We start from the raw sequence: 17,380 nt of genomic DNA, 5'->3' as shown, positions 1-17,380 counted from the left end.
AATATTTTATTGTTAGTTTAGAAGTTATGGCTTTCAAAAGTTTGAATACCAAAAAAATCAATAAAATATTTTATTAAGTGGGGAAGTGGTCGATTAGCATTTTGGCACCAAAAAATGTGGGATTTCACTTTGTATAACATTATAGAGTAGTTATACATTCTATATAAAGAGGGTGAGAAAGGGTTATAGAAGAAGTTCTAATAGTGTAGATTGTGGCTCTGACTTGCAGACTATTGTAAAGAGAAAGCCCATGTGGGTGTAGCATGCAATTTTTTGAATGTTGTGATTTTATTTCATTGGGATAATAGAAACCAAGTATTTACTTTCTTTCATTTTCTATTTCTCTAATGTTGTTGTATGTTTGGGTTTTTAAGGGGAGTACCCCTCATCAAGTGGTATTAGAGAAGAAACTCCTCAATGTGTAAAAGGATCACCCAGTGTGAGGCAATTCGCACTAGGACTGTGGTTGTGGGTTTGTGAGAAAAAAGTGAGAAAAATGTCTCCACAAAGGAACCATGGTGGAAGAAATGATGGTGTGACAAAAGATTGTTTTAGAGACCACCAAAGACAAGTTAAAGCACTACAAGAGAACCTACATAAAGGAGTTCATATTAGGGCAAGAGATGAAACTAAGGATGAATCTAAAGAATAAGGTCAATTGATGAAAAATGCGAAGTAGCTAGAAATATTGATGAGGCTAGGTTTTAAAGGGTCATTTACAATATTGGAAAGAGGCCAAAGATTGAGGTTTCCATATTTTCTAGAAATGTTAATCTAGAAGAGTTGGTTGATTCGATCAACAATAGAGAAAAAAACTTTCAGTGTGAAGAAGTAGGAGATCCTAAAAGGACCAAGTTAGAAAAGATCAACGTAAAGGGCATTGCTAGTATTTGGTGGAAAGAAGTTCAATTAGAGAGAAATAGAAGAGGATACAAATAATAACAAGATGGGATAGGATGGTGAACAAATTGAAGAGACAATTCATTCCTATCGACTATGAGCTTGATTTGTTGAAAAATATGCAAAGGTTGAAGCAAGCAGCAAAATATGTCAAAGAGTACACATAAGAGTTATATTAGGTCTTGATCAAAATAGGCCATTTTGAGGTCAACAAGGAGAATGCTTCCCATTACATAAATGGGTTGAAGCTAAGTATTCAAGAAGAGTTGAGTTCAGTAGAATGTCTACCTTTGAAGATGCATATCATTTTTTTTAAGGTAGAAGAGAAGCTAAACACAAGATTTGAGAGCAAGAAAACTGGAAGAAGTCATGGTGGAAATATTAGTGGATGATATTATGGAGGTTGAAATGAAGATTAGAAAAAGAATGAAGAATCTAGTACTAGTCAGAATTAGAAGGAAAATAATGCCTACCATCCTCATGATCAAAATAATGGAGATCAAAGAGGAAGAAGAAGAGCAAGAGGAAGAGGAAGAGCATGAGGACTGAAAAGAGGAAGCTTATATGGAACATGTTTCCAATGTGAAGAAGAAGGACATAGACCCCATGAGTGTCCCTAACATCAAGGGAGGAAAAGTTGAAGACTTGAGGGTAATGCACAAGTTGCCCATGTACATGAATATGTTGAGTCTTCACATTCTAAAGATTTAGAAAGAGGAGAGGTTATTATTGCTAGGAGAACCTTGCTAAATGATGAGGAAGAACCTGATGCAGGAGCATCCTTGGCCAATGAGCAATCTGCATCAACCAAAAAAAGTATATTTGATTTTTTTTATGTTCAGTCTTGTGTTGCAGTTTCTATGTTTCTTCCAACATTCTCTGGTAGCTATTTATTTTATGTTGTGGATCAAATTCATAGCTTCCAAAAATGTTCTTATTTCTTATTCAAGATTTTCAGTTCATTTGGATTCTTTTTTGGCAAGTTATTGTTTTCAGATTGTCTATTTCTTGGTTCCTGGAGCAGTTTTTGAGCTTAACAGCTAGTTAGAGATTTATTCTCTTATGGAGCAATTTATTGTCTTGTAGATTTGTTTGGCACCATGTTCGATATTCCTTGGCCCTTGGCTAATCTTCCTTGGTGGTCTGCACTTCATTTGCGTTCTAGGTGGATGAGATCTTCAAGTTTTGGGTCTGACCTATTTTACATATTTGATTTTTCCTATCTTGGAGAATGTAATCTTTTGTTGCCCACTCAGATATGTCCCGGATTCTATACATATTCTTGTATTCAATCCTTTGGTAGATAGAGGAAGATAGATGATAATTTAGACTTATGATTTTTAATTTGAACTCCTTTGGAGGCTCAAATGGGTCATTTTTCTAGAATGCAATTTGTAATAAGCCCTGTAAGCCTATATGTTGCCCACATGTTGTCGACTTGATTTTAAGGAATCTATGATACTACGGATGTCAAATTGTGCATTTTATACCTTATGTTATGTTGCTTCCATTGTGTTACTCTTGTTGCATGATCTAGAGTGTTCTCTTTGAGGATCCTCTGGGTCATGGTTGCGTCAGATGGTATCAGAGTTGGTTGTGAACCTTGAGGCATTCCTTTGGGTGAACATATCGTCGATTTGAGGCATGTTGCAAGTGTGTTCAATAGATCGGCGACAGAGAGAAAATTGAAACCTTTTAGTTAGATCATCGAGTTGAGGAATTTGCATCAAAGAAAAGGGAGGAGATGTTGTTGAGGAGGATGACCCTAGAAGGGTAGAGTAGATGATGGAGGATTTCAAGAACGAGATGAGGAATGAGATCCAAAATGTGTTGGTTGGTTCACAGAGGAATTTGGAATCAGAGGATAAGTATGAAGAGGCAAGAGAAGAGCTAGAGGCTAAAGAAGTTGAAGGACTTATAGGTGAGGGAGAAGAAAGATTTCTTAGAGTGGTGGTGCAAGTAAGAAAAGTTCATAAAGTTAAGGTTTCTAACTTTGCAGGTTTGTTGAATCCAAAATAGTTGATAGATTGGATAGGAGAGTTGGAGGACTACTTTGAGTTTGAAGATGTTAAGGACCTACATACAGTCCAGTTAGCACAAACTAAGTTGAAAGGGAATGTTGCTTTATGGTGGAAAGAGTTGCAAAAAGATAGAGTGGAGAATGATGAGATAAAAATCACCTGGTGGAGGCAGATGGTTGTGAGACTAAAGGCTAAATTCATTTCAGGAGACTATGAGTTGGAGTTGTTCAAAAAGTTACAGAACTTGAAGTAGAGGGACATGTGTGTGAAAGAGTATACTGAAGAATTCTACAAGGTGATGATCAGATCCAGACATCAAGAGATGGATAGGGAGAAGATGGCTAGATATATAAATGTACTCCAATTCAACATCCAGGATGATATGAGTATACTAAAGGTTTCTACAATTAAGGAGGCTTATCACTATGCACTGAAGGTAGAAGATAAATTGAAGAGAAGACAACAAAATAACCCTTAGGGAAGAGAAAGATATGCAACATATAGAGGGCAGATGAGTGGTGGTATGGAGAAGCAAACTTCTGAGGGACCAAAATCTAAATGAAGTAAAGAACCAGAGCAAAAGATACAAAGACAAGGAAATGGCAGTAGCAGCAGGGAGTTCTTGGGTACATGTTTCAAGTGTGGGGAAACCAGACATAGAGCTTATGAGTGTCCTCAGAGTAAGAAGGGAAAGGTAAGGAATTTATTAGCATGTGACGATCCAGAAACTAGAGTTGTAGGTGAGATCATGATAGCACCGGAGCAAGGAGAATCCCTAATGTTTAGAAGAGTCTTGAAGGAGTAGAGAAAAGAAGAAATCAAACCTACTTAGAGAAAGAATCTATTTTAGACTGTTTGCAAATCAAGAGGTAAGTGTTTTAAGGTTATTGTAGATAGTGGAAGTACTGAAAATTTGGTATTAGAGGAGATGGCAGAGAAACTTGGTTTGGAGAGGCTTGAGCATCATTGTCCTTACAAGGTGAGTTGGTTGAAAGATGATCATGTGGTAGAAGTTAGAGAGCGGTGATTGGTGAAATTTAATAGTGGGCCTTACAAATATGAAGTCTTGTGTGATGTTGTGTCTATGAGTGCTTCTCATGTTTTGCTGGGCAAACCTTGGCAATATGATAGAGGATTTATCTATGATTGTAGAAAGAAATTGATCACTATTGAGAAGGATGGGTAGAGGTTCACTTTGGTTTCTTTGAAGGAGAAGGAGAAGGAAGTGAAGAATTCAAGTCTTGTGAAGAGTTGCAGTGTTGAGAAGTCGGTTGCAGAGTTTATATTGGATGACAATATGGAGCTGGAGAAGGGTCTTATGGATGAGTCTATTAGCAAGGTAGTACCAGATGACACTAGAAGGTTAGAGTTATAGTAGCAGACAAGATTAATTCCAGTGGAAGAACTAGATCAGATTTGCGAAAGAAAGAGAGTGGTGGTAAGAGACATAGTACTAGTGTTAAGCATGGGGAAAGAGGAGAAGTGGAAAAGAAATTAGAGAATTTAGTTGAGTTACTAGAAGGGGTAAGGAGGAAGAATTTTGCAGATAAAGAGGACATTTGGATCAGAAATGAGCATGGGGTCTATATCCCAAATCCTTTTCGATGTTCATGAGATTCATCTCATGAAACATCTTTTTCTACCTAGGGTTTTTGATGCAGGAGCATCCCCGGTCGATGAGCAATCTTGCATCAACCAAAAAAAATATATTTGTTTTTGTTTTTGTTTAGTTTTGTGTTGCAGTTTTTTTGTTTCTTCTGTCATCCTCTGGTAGCTATTTATTTTATGTTGCAGATGAGATTCATGGCTTCCAGACGTGTTCTTATTTCTTATTCCATATTTTCAGTTCATTTGGATTATTTTTTGGCAAGTTATCGCTTTTGGATTATCTGTTTCTTGGTTCTCGAAGCAATTTTGATCTTAATAGCTAGTTGGAGATTTCTTCTCTTATAGAGTGATTTCTTGGCTTTTGGATCTCTTTGGCACCATGTTCAATGTTCCTTGGCCCTTGGAAAACCTTCCTTGGTGGTCTACACTTCATTTGCATTCTTGGCGGAGGAGATCTTCACATTTTGTGTCCAACCTATTTTACAGGTTTCATTTTTCCTATCTTGGAGAATGTAATCTTTTGTGGCCAACCCAGATGTGTTCTGGATGCTATACATATTGTTATATTCGATCCTTTGGTAGACAAAGGAAAATAGATGATGATTTATATTTATGATTTGTAATTTTAACTCCTTTGGAGACTCGGATGGATCATTTTTCTAGAATGTAAGTTGTAATAAGGCCTCTAAGCTTGTATGTTGCTTGCATGTTGTCAGCTTGATTTTAATGAATCTATGATACTGCAGATGTTAAATTGTGAATTTTCTACCATATGTTTTGTTGCTTCCATTGTGTTACTCTTTCTGCATGATCCAGATTGTTCTCTTTGAGGACCCTCTAGGTCATGGTTGCATCAGAACCACCCTAAAGGAAGAATCTACTTTGCAAAAGATGTAAGCATAATGGCAAAGTTTGTAATGTTATTATAGATGGTAGTAGTACTGATAACTTTGTTTCTGAGGAAATGGTTATTAAATTAAAGTTATAGAGAAGGCATCTGAATCCCTACTATATTGCTTGGTTATAGAAGGATCACAAGGAATTGATCAATGAACAATGTTTGGTAAATTTTAAAATTTAAAACTATCATGATGATGTATTTTGTTCCTATATATGTTTAACAAATGTTGTTAAGGAGACCATGGAAATTTGATCATCATGTGTAACATGATGAGTATGTAAATACCTATTCCTTGACAAAGGATGGAGTTCAACACAAGATAAAGCCATTGAAGGAGGTGGAAGAAAAGGTATGCAATAATACAAGAATATGTTTACTAGATGGAAGAAAATTTCTAGATAGCATGAAGTTGAGCATGTGTTTTGCTTTAATTCCTAAAGTTATCAAAGAGGAGGTATAATATGTGCCTATATAATATGTTGATTTGTTGGATAAGCTTTAGGATGTTGTTGTTGGATTGTTGGCATTGACAAAACCGGTCAATCCAGAGAGTCAACATATGTGCTAAGATTTGTCATTGATGTCCAACACTTACTAGTGAAGACACTAATCGATGAAGTTGTATAGGTAGAGTGGTGTTTTTCAGTAAGCAAAAGTGATGAATTAAAAACACATGGAAACAACATTGGTAACAAATGATCAAAGGTTCAATCAGCTCAAGGAAAGATAGACTAAGCCAACCGGTCTGTCATTTAGGAAGATCGGTAACTCTGATGATGATGAAGTCACAAAAGGTGACTCAGGCAAGAAAATTTGAAGTTGTATGCAAACCAGAATCTCATTGGAAAACAGGGGAAGAGACTTGATGCTAGCACAACAAACTGACAATCAAAGGATGACCCGGTAATATAGAAGTGCAATGGCATATTGGTACACTGGTATGACAGAAGGAAGATAGGTGATCACCATAAATTTCGGAGCGGTAATCGGTTTTCAGTTGTGGTGGCGAAAGATTCATGGCTTCCAGACGTGTTCTTATTTCTTATTCCATATTTTCAGTTCATTTGGATTATTTTTTGGCAAGTTATCGCTTTTGGATTATCTGTTTCTTGGTTCCCGAAGCAATTTTGATCTTAATAGCTAGTTGGAGATTTCTTCTCTTATAGAGTGATTTCTTGGCTTTTGGATCTCTTTGGCACCATGTTCAATGTTCCTTGGCCCTTGGACAACCTTCCTTGGTGGTCTACACTTCATTTGCATTCTTGGCGGAGGAGATCTTCACATTTTGTGTCCAACCTATTTTACAGGTTTCATTTTTCCTATCTTGGAGAATGTAATCTTTTGTGGCCAACCCAGATGTGTTCTGGATGCTATACATATTGTTATATTCGATCCTTTGGTAGAAAAAGGAAAATAGATGATGATTTATATTTATGATTTGTAATTTTAACTCCTTTGGAGACTCGGATGGATCATTTTTCTAGAATGTAAGTTGTAATAAGGCCTCTAAGCTTGTATGTTGCCTGCATGTTGTCAGCTTGATTTTAATGAATCTATGATACTGCAGATGTTAAATTGTGAATTTTCTACCATATTTTTTGTTGCTTCCATTGTGTTACTCTTTCTGCATGATCCAGATTGTTCTCTTTGAGGACCCTCTAGGTCATGGTTGCATCAGAACCACCCTAAAGGAAGAATCTACTTTGCAAAAGATGTAAGCATAATGGCAAAGTTTGTAATGTTATTATAGATGGTAGTAGTACTGATAACTTTGTTTCTGAGGAAATGGTTATTAAATTAAAGTTATAGAGAAGGCATCTGAATCCCTACTATATTGCTTGGTTATAGAAGGATCACAAGGAATTGATCAATGAACAATGTTTGGTAAATTTTAAAATTTAAAACTATCATGATGATGTATTTTGTTCCTATATATGTTTAACAAATGTTGTTAAGGAGACCATGGAAATTTGATCATCATGTGTAACATGATGAGTATGTAAATACCTATTCCTTGACAAAGGATGGAGTTCAACACAAGATAAAGCCATTGAAGGAGGTGGAAGAAAAGGTATGCAATAATACAAGAATATGTTTACTAGATGGAAGAAAATTTCTAGATAGCATGAAGTTGAGCATGTGTTTTGCTTTAATTCCTAAAGTTATCAAAGAGGAGGTATAATATGTGCCTATATAATATGTTGATTTGTTGGATAAGCTTTAGGATGTTGTTGTTGGATTGTTGGCATTGACAAAACCAGTCAATCCAGAGAGTCAACATATGTGCTAAGATTTGTCATTGATGTCCAACACTTACTAGTGAAGACACTAACCGATGAAGTTGTATAGGTAGAGTGGTGTTTTTCAGTAAGCAAAAGTGATGAATTAAAAACACATGGAAACAACATTGGTAACAAATGATCAAAGGTTCAATCAGCTCAAGGAAAGATAGACTAAGCCAACCGGTCTGTCATTTAGGAAGATCGGTAACTCTGATGATGATGAAGTCACAAAAGGTGACTCAGGCAAGAAAATTTGAAGTTGTATGCAAACCAGAATCTCATTGGAAAACAGGGGAAGAGACTTGATGCTAGCACAACAAACTGACAATCAAAGGATGAACCGGTAATATAGAAGTGCAATGGCATATTGGTACACTGGTATGACAGAAGGAAGATAGGTGATCACCATAAATTTCAGAGCGGTAATCGGTTTTCAGTTGTGGTGGCGAAAGATTAGTTGGCGAGGTTGTGTCTACTCCAGTTATCATGCAATCAAGCATGATTACCTACAGATTTTTTGCTTCGCACTTAATTGACTGAACATGACCTAGAAGTTACTATCTTTGGGAGATGCGGTGGTAGAATTTGTTGAACACTTGGAGGAATTGTTGTAAGGCACACAGAGAAAGAGTGGGAGCTTTTGAATTTGAAATCTTCTAAAAAACATGATTTCTTTGATTGAAGGAACACCTGAAAGTGTCAGCAGAAAATGTATAAAGTTTGCTTGAGTTCATTCAGAAAGTTTTGATCGTGAAATTTGCAACACAAAGATCTTATTGAAGGCGATCCAAAGTGAAGAGCGGAAAGAGAGGAAGTGCTAAGAGGTTTTAGTAGAGTAGAGTGTGTTTGAGGTAGATCGACTAAGTGCAGAGTCGAGAGACAGAGGACTGACAGAGTCTAGATCTGAAGGACAGAGAACTGACAGAGTGCAGAGCTGAAGGATAGAGGATCAACAAAGTGCAGTGTCGATGGACAAGTGATTGACTGAGTGAAGAGTCGAAGGTGTAAGAAGAAAACCGGTGGTGTGCAGAGAAGACACAACCGGTGTGGATTGAGTGTGATGCATATTGAGATCTGATCAAGCTATCAGTAGCTAATTCAACAGATCATCCATCTGTTGCTTTCTAATCATTGCAACATAAATCCCTTAACCAGGTGGACTTTAACAGGTCCCTTTTGTAAAATCCCTTAACTGGGTGACATCTCAATTGATATTCTTAAGTCCTTTAACCAAGCTACTTTTAACAAGGTAAAGACACTAACCGGCCTTGAACAAAATCCCTTAACCGGGTGGGACCTAACAATGTCTTTGTAATCTCCTAATAGGGATGGCTCCTCATCGAGCATACTTCAGAAGAGTACAAATTTTGTGAGTTCCTACTCACACCGTGGTTTTCTCCCATTTGGGTTTCCACAAGATAACTTCTTGGTGTCACTGTCAACTTTTCATGCTTGCATATTTTACTTAAGTGATTAAGTATATTGTTGGATATTAGATGAATGCATATTTAAGTTAAAAGTTTAATTGTGAAAATTTGATCAAGTGTTGATTCACCCCTCCCCTCTCAGCACCAGTTGGGACTAACAGTTGTATCTAATAATGTACCTAAAGGATTACCACAAATGAGGAAGATATGTCACCAAATGGATCTAGCTCCTATAGCCAGTTTTCCAAATAAGGAAGCTGATAGAATGACTCCAACATAAATAAAATATTTAAATAGACAAGTACAAGAGTTGTATAAGGGATTGATTCAATAGATTTTGATTCCATGTGTGATACCTACAACACTAGCACTCAAAAAGAATGGGTAATGGAGAATATGTAGAGACTCTCAATCTATTAACAAAATTACTATAAAGTATAGATTTCCCTTGTCAAGGATGGACAACATTATGGATTGTTTGAGTGGAGTTGTGTACTTCACAAAGATAGATTTGAAGAGTGGATATCACCAAATCTGGATTAGATAAGGAGATTTATGGAAAGTAGCCTTCAAAAACAAAGGAGATCTTGTATGAGTCAGAAGTCATGTCCTCTGGGAAAACCAATGCACCGAGCACATCACATGGCTAATGAATGAGGTACTAAAATATATTTTAGGTAAATTTGTTATTTTTTACTTGATAAGTTAATTTTTAGTAGATGTTGGAGGAACATTTGATGCATATTTGTAAGGTCTTTTAAAATCTAAGAGAAGAAAAATTGTTGATTAACCTCAATATTTGTACCTTTGTTATGAAAGAGTTGGTATACCTAGAATTTTTTGTCTTAGCGGATGGTCTTAGAATCGACCTTGAAAAGGTAAAGAGTATTCTTGAATGGATTTTTCCATGGAGTGCTACACAGGTGAGATATTTTCATGGTTTGGCAAGTTTTTATTGAAATTTTATCAAAGGTTTTAGTAGTATATATGTACCACTAACTGAAACAACGAGAGGGGTCAAGAAAGAATTTAAATGGACTATAGGGGTAGCAAGGAGTTTTGATTTATTGAAAAGAAAAGTCACTGACAATTGTGGAAATATGTTAAGAAGTTTGTGCAAATTTGTAAAGCATGTCAAATGGAAAAAGGAACCAGGTAGAATACATGGTTGTATTGGTCGTTACTTGGACCAGAGAGGCCAAGGGGGGATATTAGTATGGATTTTTTTTCGAGTTATCAAGGATTCAAAGGGGACATGATTCTATTTTTGTTGTTGTAGATAGATTCTCAAAGATGGCACATTTTATTTCTTGTAAGAAGATTAATGATGTTGTTCATGTTATAGAGTTATTTTTTAGAGAGGTAGTCAAAATACTTGGTATACCAAAGAGAAAATTTGCAGATTCAGACACCAAGTTTGTTGGTTATTTTTGGAGGAGACTATAGAAGAAGTTGAATATTAATTTTAATTTTAGTTTTGCATCATCCACAAACTGATGGACAAACCAAAGTTGTGAATAGGAGTTTGAGTAACCGATTGAGATTCTTAATAGGAGATAAGCCCACAGGATGTGATTTGATTTTACCACAGATAAAATTTACATACAACAATTTTGTCAATAGAAGTACTAGGAAATCAACATTCCAAATTGTATGTAGAAGTAGTCTCATAAATGCTTCAGAGTTAAGGAAGATGGACAAATGAGAAAAGAGTAGTACAAAAGTTGAAGACTTTGCAAAGCACTTGAAGAATTTGCATAAAGAGGTGACATAGAATATTAATAAAATGATTAAGAAGTACAAGGCTAAGGTAGATCAGAAAAGAAGATATAAGGAATTTTAGATTGGATATGAAGTCATGGATCATTTGAGAAAAGAGATGCTTCCAATAGAAACATAACATAAGTTGAAGATGAAGAAATTTGGGTCATGTAGAATTCTAAAGAAGCATGATTCAAGAAATGCTTATTATTAAACACACCTTAAGACCGAGAGGGGGGCGAGTTGGTCTAGACCTACAAACATTTATCCTTAAATATTATCTTTCCAAAATATAATTAACTTATCTTTCACTTTATTAGCATCAATGAATAATACAATAGAGAAACATAATGCACAAGAGAATACTAGATTTATGTGGAAAACTCACAATGGAAAAAACTATGGTGGAGTCAACTAACAATATATAAAATGATTAAAAATATTTTTAAGGCTCACTACAAAGGAAGCACACTACAAATATACACTATCTCAAGGCAAGATACACACATACTTGTAGGTTGAAGTTCACTACCCCAGGACAAGATACAAAAGGACTTGTAGGTTGAAGCTCATTGCTCCAGGAAAAGATAAAAAAATGACCTGTAGGCTGAAGATCACTTCTCTAGGGAAAGATACAATATCACAACATATGAAACTGTAGGATAAAGTCTTCTCTAGAATGAAGATATGCTTGAACCACTTACACAAGTAGACAACTTCAACAACAATCAATGCCACACTATTACTCTCTTCACATTCCACAAATCTGCAACTAATATGATCATAAAATTATATTTACACATATTTTGATTTACTCACTCACATCACAACACCCACATCTCACAAATCCAAAATGATCTTCTGTATACACCATCTACTTCATTACAAACATCAATTAGGTCAATCAAAACAAAGGATAAGCATATGACCTATTAAGCTAGCCAACAAACATAATTGTAGTGAATGTGGTCTAATTTAAGAGATAGAGAGGACCTAAAACATCATATTACATGTTTCTAAGTAGCTCCAAATAATATACACATTGGTGCACATCATCCAAGGATAAAAACTAGGTAATGTGTAGATAAACAATATAGAACATAACCAATCAACCCCAAAAAATAGCATCCAAATAAATAAACTCAATGTGCATCCCCACATGCCAAAGGTAGGATCTAAATACACCTTAACCCATTATCCAAAGTTTTAAAATATCATTAATATTATAGTGAAAGCTGAAAAACCAAGACTCTATCAACCAAACCACAACAATTGCCTAAAACACAACATTGGGCATACCGTAACACCAACTAGAACATTCAACACCATGAGGAGCACATAAGGAAATTCATAGAACATACAACATCATTCCCAAATACTTATTACTCGCTATCACTTCTATGCATACTGGTGCAACACAAATAGATATAGAATAATTCATTTCTAGAATGCCAGGAATATAGTAGTTAACAAAACATCCATAAAACGTCTTGCAGAACACTTCAATGCCCAAAACTAGAATTTATACAAAGCACAAACATCACAAGCATGTCCTCCAAGTTGCAAATCACCTAAAACTTCAATTTGGATAAATGTAGAGCATTTTTCAAACCAATCAAATCCACTTCTCACAAATGGATCGACTATCAACAAAGAACAACCACTAACCACATCAAATGCAACAATAGGTACTCGAAAAGGTAGCAATGCAATATCCATAGACCATAAATCCCTACACCAGATTGCTATTAGTTATACCTTTCTTAAATCCTTGTTGGAGTAGCTACTTATCCAACCTACCATACCAAGCCCAAGGGCTTGCTTGAGACCGTATAGTCCATTTTTCAATATTCATACCTTGTGTGGCTCATTTACCAACTAAAATCCATCAGGATTCTCTATGTAGACTACTCCTTCTAGTTCACCATTCAATAAAGCTATCTTAACATCCATCTTATTTAATTTCAAGTTTTTGTGAGCAGGAAAAGATAAGAACATCTTGATTGCCTCCATTCTAGCCACTGGAGTAAAAGTCTCATCAAAGTCAATCTCTCAACTTAATGATATCCATTACACACCAATCTAGCCTTGTTCCTTGTCAATTTCTCTTCTTCATTCAATTTTCTTTGGTACACCCACTTGGTTCTAATGACATTCTTATTAGTAGGCTTGGGAGCAAGTTCTCATGTTTGGTTCTTCTCAATCTAATCAAGTTCTTATTTTCTAGCTTTCATACTTCATTCTCCTTTGCATGCATTTGAAAAAAATTTAGGCTCAACTTCTAATAGAAGACAAATATTTACCTATTCACTTATCTTGGCAAGTCTCCTCTAGGTCTACACACCTTCATTCTTGTTACAAATGATTTGATCTTTAGAGTAATTCTTTTGAGTAAAAGTACAAACTTGTGTCACACTTTTATAAAGGAAAAGGTTAACCCAACAATAATTGTTCAATTTCAATGGCATAAAAGTGGCATTTGTATTTTGAATTTGAAGATGATGTAAACTAATGAAATGTGTATAATTTGATGAAGTTTGAGTCTATTTTATTTTTTATTTTTTTTGTCAAGGATTGATATGTTTTTTACTTTTAAAGTCAAATTTTTTATTGTTGGAAAATGCTGAAAAATCAGGGGGTTTAGTTCCCACCAAAAAACAAAATATAATTCAACTTTTTTTTTTTTTTTGATATCCCTAATAGATGCCATGCATATACAGTGCATAAAAATAAATAAATTAATTTTCAATGTATATTTTCTTCATTATAACATTTTAAAGTCGAACATACTTGAATTTGACAGTGTTTATCTCCCACCACATTTATTTATTTATTTTTTGATAATTAAAAAACAAAAAATACCCTTTTGGAGAAGACTCTCCTCTAGTGAACTAGGGGAAAGGACCCAGTAGTTGAGCATGTTCCAATTGTTGTGAGGGTTGTTGATACCTTTTGTTCCAAAAATTGAACAAATAAAACCTATTGTTTGAAACAAAAAATATCAATTTTTGTTAGGAAATGTACCAACAGTTGTTAGGAAATGTACCAATAGTTGTTAAGAAATGTACTAATATTGTAAAAAGTAACCAATTAGGTGATGCCACATCGGCTGCACAACTATTGGGGTCTCTTTTGCACGCCTATTGGTCTCACTTTTTTTTGGAGCTGTTTTGGACACCTTGGCAAAAAGCATGCTGATGTGGCATCATATTTGATGATGTGGCCCTGAAACCTTAGTTATAAGCAGGGGACTTGCCAAGTAAGCTGCTGTAAAAAAATCGGAGTGATTCGAAATTTCCAAGTAGGATTTTGAGAAGCGTGAAGTTAGGGTGCACGACTACTGGGTCCTTTCCCCTATATTTTTTTCAAATTTTTTTGAGGTGATTCAATATTTTTTTTGTTTTTCAAATCGGCCTCTTATCAAATATTAGAACACCTACTTGTAGTATTTTTGAAATAATATATATTAAATCTAATAAAAATATTATAAAAATTATATGAGTAGATTCTTGACTTCGATCTCTACAAAACGGTATTTGTTTTTTAATAAATTGAATTTACTTGTAGAATTTTGTTGCAAAATTTAGAAGTTTTAGAAACTTGTCAAATTTGGTGATGTGGTTGCCACTTAGAATGCCACTTAGGACATTCTGACCAGAATCCTTGGAGGTTGGCGTGACCAGTTGTTTGAGCGACCAAGCCTCTTCAAACCCATACAAATGCTTTTTTTTGTTTGTTTTAAAATATGAAAATAAAGGTGTGTGAAATAATATAATTCATTTTTGAATTAAATCAATTATTTTTACAAATAAAAGCGCCATTTTTTATATAAAGCGACGAAGATTTTTAATTTTTTTAAAGATTTTGGTAGAAGGCTTCAAATATTTTCTAGTATGTTATATGAAATATTTTTTTTCAATTAAATAAACATCTAATATTAGAAGGCTTAAAAAAAAATTTAAGTATGTTATATTAAACTAAATATTATTTAGACTTTATTAAACTTTATTTTAAAGATTTTTGTTATTATTTGTAGTTTTCGTACTTTTTTAATAATTGAAAGTAAGGGGTCGTTCAAGTCTTTATAACTGCTAGTATGTACTAGGGGGTATTTTGTACCTACTAGGACTTTAAAAGGGGTAATATGGGGTCCTAAGGGGTTACACATGTGTGGCCCCTTAGGACCCCATATGACCCCTTAGGACACTATATGATCCTATGGGGTCATATGGTGTCCTAGGGGGTATGTTGTACCTACTAGGACTTTAAAAGGGGTCATATGGGGTCCTAAGGGGTCACGCATGTGGTCCCTTAGGACCCCATATGACCCCTTAGGACACTATATGATCCTACAAGGTCATATGGTGTCCTAAGGGGTCATATGGTGTCTTTAGGGGTCATATGGGGTCCTAAGGGGCTACACATGTGTTGAAACACATGTTTGGACCCTAAGGACCCCATATGACCCCTAACAACACCATATGACCCCTTATGACACTATATGATCCTATGGGGTCAAATGGGGTTAGTAGGGGTCATTAGGAGTCATAAGTGGTCATCATAGGTCATAAGGGGTCATTACAGTCCTAAGGGGTCTTAAGGTGGTGTATGGGGTCTTATGTTAAACATGCTAAGATGCTAACAGGGGTCAAAAGATGTCCTAGGATGTATTAAGTGGTCGTCCATGTACTAGGGGGTATGTTGTACTGACTATGACTTTAAAAGAGGTCATATGGGGTCCCAAGGGGTCACACATGTGTGGCCCATTAGGACCCCATACATAACCCCTTAGAACACCATATGACCCTATGGTTTCCTAAGGGGTCATATGGGGTCCTAAGGGGTCACACATTTGTTAGAACATGTATGAGTGGCCCCTTAGGACACTATATGGCCCTATGGTGTCCTAAGGGGTATGTTGTACCTACTAGGACTTTAAAAGGGGTCATATGGGGTTCTAAGGGGTCACACATGTGTTAGAACACATGTTGTTAGGTCCCCGAGACAACTGAGAGGGGGGGTGAATCAGTTGTCTAATAAATTCAATTCAAAAACCATTAAACCAACTTAATGCTAAATACCGGTAAACCAGTTAAGTATGCCAGTTAATAGTAAATTGCTATACCGATAAAGATTAATGCATGAAACACAAACATAAAGTCATCCACAACACATAACACCAATATTTGTACGTGGAAACCCTATAAGGGGAAAAACCACAGTGGGAAACCTTACCCACAATCAGATGATACTACTGCAGATAGTAAGTGTACATAAATAGGGTATGCACATGCAGAAAGGCCAACAGCCTAGATCTCACTACTCAAGCACACAATGGGAGTCACACTGACTACATTTGGATGGTTAAATCCAATAAGAATGTACTGCACAAAATAGCATCTTCATATGCTGGATTCAGTACTAGTGTAGTGCTGATATGCTTCTAAAAAAACCTAGCTTCACCTTCAAATGATGTCTTCGTGTATACCTTTGCTTAATCTCGCATATACCTTCTCACAATCCTTTTTCGCATTCTACATTCGATCTTACAAATAAAATCTTACATTTATACCATAACCTAAGACCAATTTTAGTAGGTCGGCTCTACAAGATATTACAATAAAATCATTTGTAAACAATATAATATCTGATGCAATAACTGATTAAACATGTCAGCTTAATGCGTTTACAACAATAATAAATCATCTCTATAGTGTGCCATGCTGATCTGGAAAAGATAAACTTGCCAGTGTAACATTAGGTAACCCTGGACCTATTTGTCAGTAACAACAAATATGTAAATATGAATATACCAATGATTAATTCTTCAAAACAAAGTGTCCACACAATGTCTTCGACATTACCAAGTGTCTTCCATATCATTCCAATGTCGGTGATCATTATATCCTACCGGTGAACATTATATCCTGTCGGTGAACCATATACCAGTAACTGTGCAATAGTTACTTGCTTTCCGGTGAATGCTGCTGGATCTCCAAAGTGCTAGTGTTTTAGTAGGTGTTGACATCAATGACAAACCCATACCAAAATACCAACACATGTGTGGTCCCTTAGGACCCCATATGACCCCTTAGAACACCATATGACCTTATGATGTCTTAAGGGGTCATATGGGGTCCCAAGGGGTCATATGGTGTCCATTTGACCTTATGTTGTATCTACAAGGACTTTAAAAGGGGTCATATGGGGTCACACATATGGTAGAACACATGTGTGGCCCCTTAGGACCCCATATGACCGCTTAGGACACTATATATGTTGTCTTAATGGGTATTTTGTACCTACTAGGACTTTAAAAGGGATCATATGGAGTCCTAAGGGGTCACACATGTGCTCTAACACATGTGTGACCCTTTAGGACCCCATATGACCCATTTTAAAGTCATAATAGGTACAAGATACCCCTTAGGAAACCATAAAGTATCCTAAGGGGTCATGTGGTATCCTAAGAGGTATGTT

Source organism: Cryptomeria japonica, chromosome 7 (genome assembly GCF_030272615.1).
Source record: "Cryptomeria japonica chromosome 7, Sugi_1.0, whole genome shotgun sequence".
Taxonomy (NCBI): Eukaryota; Viridiplantae; Streptophyta; class Pinopsida; order Cupressales; family Cupressaceae; genus Cryptomeria; species Cryptomeria japonica.
Note: the sequence above shows the minus strand (reverse complement) of the source record.